Here is a 5466-nt window from a genome sequence, read left to right on the forward strand (position 1 = left end):
ACAAAAAGTTTTTAAGCTAAATTTAGAGGTTCTAGAGTTAAAAAATTTAGATGCTTTTTTTGAGTTAAAATTCAAAGTTGTCAACATAAATATGAGTATTCAAATTATAACAAAGGTTTCAATCCCAGGCATGCCCGGGTCATATCTTAATATTAACATTAATATAATTACCCGTATCATGTTAGTAGTTGATTCGAAATGCAAAGTCTTTAGAATCACAATATTTAAATTGCTACATAATTTACCGAATCTTAATTTTTTATAGAATATCTTATCGTGAATTATTAGCCATCAAAGTTGTAATTAACTTAACCCGAGCAAATTATCACACACATAAAACTACCATAAAATCTCATATGAAACCGGCCCACATATTAAACATATATATACGACCACTCATATTAGAATATCACAAATTCTCATTATAGACGGACACTATCCGTCTATACGTATAGACGGATACCATTTCTCCTCACAAAATACCCATTTGCCATAAAGTGGGATGCACATGTGGGGTGCCCCACCTTGTCCCCCCTACCCATTTTATTAGAGGTCTTTACCCGTCTATATGCCCCACCCGTCTATACCAAGACCTATTGTTAGAATATATGATCATCAAGAAAGTTTTCGATAATTGAGCTAGTCTTATGAGACGAGTTGTATTTATAACTTAAGAGTATCTAATAACACAATCTCTCGAATAACTATCGACAATCTTAAAAACTAAATGTATATAGATAATTTTATCGTGAACTATTTACCAAATGAGTTGTATTTAACTTAATAAGAGCAAAAACTGTTAAATACTCCTTAATCTTTCGTAGCTTCGACTTGTAGTATCTTTGGAATATAAATTGTTGAACCCTTAGATTGCTACTCAAACTCTATCTAAAGTTTAAGAAGTTCAAATTCTATCTCTCAATTATAATATGTATACGATACTGTCTTTTGGCTACTATTTTTAAGCTTAAGATTAAGTGACTTTCTACAACGACTATTTATCAATTCTCATGCATATTAGGTTATAAGTTCATTTCCGATTAATATCTACAACCCTTATAAATGTATGAAGTTTGGGACAACCCTTATAAATGTATGAAGTTTGGGAAAATGTTGCTTGTGAACAGTAGGCCAGTAACTTCCGTGCCTCACGCATGATGAACAACAATCTCAACTTTACCTCCTTCTCTCTTCATTTCTTACTTATTCTTTGTTCTTCTTCCTGCTACCCTAATCTTTCACTCTCCTTTTCTTTCCTGCTCACCTCTTCCTCTTTCATTCTCCTTCCATTTCGGTCTCGCCTCTTCCTTAATTCCCTCCCCATACCATAATTAATTTTTACAATACGATTAATCGTTTCATTTGCACACCGGTTTAACAGAGGTTAGTGGTTAATTTTGTTGGTATATTATTTCGTTTGTGGTTAGAAATTAATTGGGGTTGTGTCTTGTGATTCGATTTAGTGGTCTGGTTATTGTTCCGTTTTTCATTTGGGTGAATTGTTATGTATTGCGTTTTTCATAGCTGATTGATATCATTTGATGATTTCTTTTTTTTGTCTATTTGTTGATTTCGATTGCTTCATTGGTACGATTTTCATGGTGTTAATTGTTCATGTATTGCGTTTTTTTAGAGATGATTGATTGATTGCTTGATCTACATGTTCTGAGGGTCGTCTCAATTTCGTTTGTTCTATGTCTCCTTTATGAAGTTGGGTTTCTAAAGTTCTGTATAATTTCATTTGATCTATGTACCATCTGTGAATTATTTTTAGTTGACTTGTGGAGAGATGTCTATGATTGAAGGTCCTCACTGTCGAGCTGGAACTCTTGTATCATATCATTCGGATGACCTTTCTGGCCCATTTTATATGGTTAGATTTTCTTTCTTTCTGAATACATGTATTTCTGAAGCTGTGTGTATTTGTAATGCTCTTATTCTGATGTAGGTGTAAAACAGTTGCTTCCAAATTTATATGCTTAACTTAAACTTTGAGTCTTGAATGAGACAGTTTTACATGTGCTCCTCATTTAACCGTTGGGTTAATGAGTCGATCTGACATAGTACATCTAATATTGCTTTATTTATAGTTTTTTTTAGAATTAATTTTGCTGCAGTCTTTGCATTCTATTGTTTCCTCTCTGGTCGTTGTCTATGTGCTCACTTTAAATCTCTCGTAAAGCTGTACCTTGATGTCTCTAGAGACGCAATATTCAGTCTTTGGCGCTTCTTAGCCTCTACTGATTGAGTTGGTGCCTTCTTGGGACAAGCATATAGAAAAGCTCCCTATTATCTATAATATATCTCCCGATATGGGAAATGTGAGTCATATGATGATTATGATGTGTATTTTGCAGTCCTTAGAATGCAGTTTAGAATTGTGTGTTGGACTTGTCTTTTCCTATGATGCTCGGACTCGGGTATGAGGATCTAATACGGGTTCGGATCCCAGTGCCGGATCCTTTAAATCTCAAAATCAAGGACTTGAAGACACTTTTCGAAGGATCCAAAAATCCCAGTTGGGGCTCGGCTAATTTCTGCTGACCTGTTTGTTCAGCTTGTAAATTTCATTTTATTCTGGATTTGTCTGTACTATATTCTTTTTATCGTATCCTCTGACTCCTTTTGGAGTGTTTAAACTGTTGATAATCTGGTTGATTAAATAGTCTCAAATTCGGGGAAATGTTGCTGTAAACTATAATACCATTTATGCCTGGTTTATCTCCCGGTATCTGTTTCCTGATTCTGATTCCGTTTCTGTTAATGTTAAGAAATGATTAGCCTACCAGCAGTGGAGTGTTGGCCTTTCTCATAGACAGTAGTGATTATCTGTGCAGTTTGCACTTCTTTTGTTGGCTATATGACCTAAATTTTGGAGTCGCTTCAGAAATCAGTGCAGCTACTGAACGTCGCCCACATTCCGCAGCTCGTTGATTTCCAGAGGCAAGATTCTTTAGAGGTTTGTAGTTTGTATTATGCTACTTCTAATTACTCCGTCATGTCTGAATTAGTTCTGTACGCAATTTATTTCCGGCCTTCTCAACCGTGTCTTTAGGTTTTATTTTTCTGCAAATCTTTACAGTAAAATTGCAGTGCTTAAAATGGAGGTACCGTGGGACATTAGGTCTCAGGGTTCGAATACCCCATTCCTTTTTATAGTTTTATTCCACCTACCTCTGTATACATCTAATCCGAACCACCGCACCTTTCAGTTCAGCCACCCCACTCTCTGAAAAACTATGAGATGAAGGGTTTCATAAGACATTCATTTCAGTGAAGAAAGAATTATCTAATTTATAAAGCGAGTACTTACTTGATCAAACATTCATACTTGTTAGATTTTGACATGAAATATTCGAGTCAATCTTAGGAAAGATTTAATAATACTGATTGTGAGGATGATGATATGAAATAGGTAGAATGCTTTTAACTTCATTCATCGTGTTTGGCTAATTTGATGAATTGTGATTATCCAGGTATCCGTTCTTACATATTATACACCCTAAAATCATTTTCTATAAACTTCATTGCAGGTTATGAACCTCAGGAGGGCGAGTTTGATTAGAGTTCATTATGTTACTTGCCAACTCAAATAACCATCCAAATCCAAGCAGCACTTAGTTCTGTACGAGAGTTGCCCAATAAGTGTGCTGTTTTGTCAAAAGTATGGGTAAGTATCCTCTCCAACCCTTTAATTATTTCAATTAGTGATCTGCTTCGTTGTTGCAGATTGACGCTTAATTAGCAAAAGTCATTGCATTCTTGTAATTAATTAAGTACTATCAGACAACTCAAAAGGTCAAGTTGCATATTGTATTTGGTGTTGGTTGTATGGTAAGTTGTTGCTCACTTTACAATGGTATATTATCTTTGCATTTGTCGAGTTACTCTGAATATTAATAACGATCTTTCCTTTAGGAAAGCAGTACTCAATAGTGATCTAAAGTCTAAACAGCTGTAAGGTGTTGTTTGTGCTATTTTGTGCTCTCACTTATGTTCATAAAACTGTTTTCGTTAATAGATTTATGGCACTTTTCCTTGGGTAAAGTAAACTTCACTTTCAGATATTCGCAAGTGGTCTTCTGTCCAAACTAGAAATAATATTGATGATAACTTCGTTAGTCACCACACTGTTTTTGTTGCTTTCAAATCAGTGAGAAGCAAATCAAAATTTGCACAAAATTCTAAGATCCAAAAACTTTTAAAATGCAACTAGCCCTTCTCCTTCAATGCACAGTCATCTCAATGACTCGCTCCGGTTCAGTTCCAATGATCTCCAGTTCATTCATCTTTCTCATTTTGTTATTTATTTTATTCTTCACTTGATTTTTATGATTGTTACCTACTAATCCGGCCTATTTGTTTGATTAAGATAGAGTCCAGGCGTCCTCCGGATACAAATGCTTCTTATATTTGGATACCAGTGGCAAGCGACGACGGAAACAAGGCCCTTCGATGCTGGAAGCAGTCATAAACAGACGGTGATGATCTGAGTAAGTATTTCTTTCTCTTTTTATTTTCTATTGCTTTACGGTTGACATATTTGTTTGTTGAACAATAGATTAAAGCCAACGAACAATGACAAAGGATAATTTCATTTGACCTATGTACCATCTGTGAATTATTTGTTTATAGACCCTCCTTTGTCATTGTTCGTTGGCTTTAATTTATTTGATTTAGGATTTCAATTCTAAGGTGAAGGGCTACACCCAATTGATGATTGTTCGGTTTTGATGTTATCTTTGATCGTTTTTAAAATATGTGATGAAGTTGGAGAGAGCGATCGATAACATAGAGGGTCGTGAATCTATTTATTTGTAATCGTGAGAGTGTATAATTTCTTGCTCCCTTGCTTACTTCTTAATATTTACGACAAAATTTCACTTGTGTATGTTTTTTTGGTTGATTTATTGAGCCTTGTGCCTTATGACTTATTGTTGTTTTGTAATAGGCTGAGGAATACACAATCGCATTAGGAGCATAAGTCAATTCCATTCAAAGATCAAGCTCGAGTTTCGCTCTTATATCCGAAAAGCAAGACTCGGAATTGAAGTTGCGAAGTAATGAAAAGTTCTTCAGGTACTTTCAATGAGTTTGGGTGCTTAGTTTCGATAAAATGTAATGAAAAGCCATAATGTGAAATATATTAGGCAAAGTCGACATCTTTAGCCTCCAAGAGTTACGTGCATTTTTAAGGTAGGAAGGTCTTTCATGTTTTTAAGTTGCACACAATGTGATTCATTTTAGTCAATATCAAATCAAATTACAACAAAATTAAAACAAAACACTCTAAATTGATTTTGAAAAGGATAGGATGTACCTCAATAAAAATTGGGAGAACGTATGGAATTCATTTGAAAAGACGGGATCCATTTTAGTGAATAGATGGTAAATCTGAGATGGAATACTTTACCCAGTTGAGTTGAACGCTAAAGGTGTGCAGAATTAAAGAAGAATTAGCTTAGA

The 5466-nt window shown here is 34.7% G+C and overlaps 1 long non-coding RNA gene across 3 annotated transcripts; it reads left to right on the forward strand.

Moving 5' to 3' along the window:
* Positions 1-1123: 1123 nt before the first annotated feature.
* On the forward strand, positions 1124-4997 carry LOC141590957 (uncharacterized). 3 transcript variants are annotated; one of them, XR_012520559.1, is made up of 6 exons: positions 1124-1383; positions 1806-1873; positions 2358-2959; positions 3534-3670; positions 4377-4493; positions 4952-4997. It is a non-coding gene; the product is annotated as an uncharacterized LOC141590957 (long non-coding RNA). The 3 variants fall into 3 exon arrangements; XR_012520560.1 differs by having other exon boundaries at positions 1131-1383; positions 2772-2959; XR_012520558.1 differs by having other exon boundaries at positions 1135-1383; positions 2838-2959.
* Positions 4998-5466: the final 469 nt, after the last annotated feature.

The sequence above is a fragment of the Silene latifolia genome, chromosome 7, assembly GCF_048544455.1.
Source record: "Silene latifolia isolate original U9 population chromosome 7, ASM4854445v1, whole genome shotgun sequence".
Taxonomy (NCBI): Eukaryota; Viridiplantae; Streptophyta; class Magnoliopsida; order Caryophyllales; family Caryophyllaceae; genus Silene; species Silene latifolia.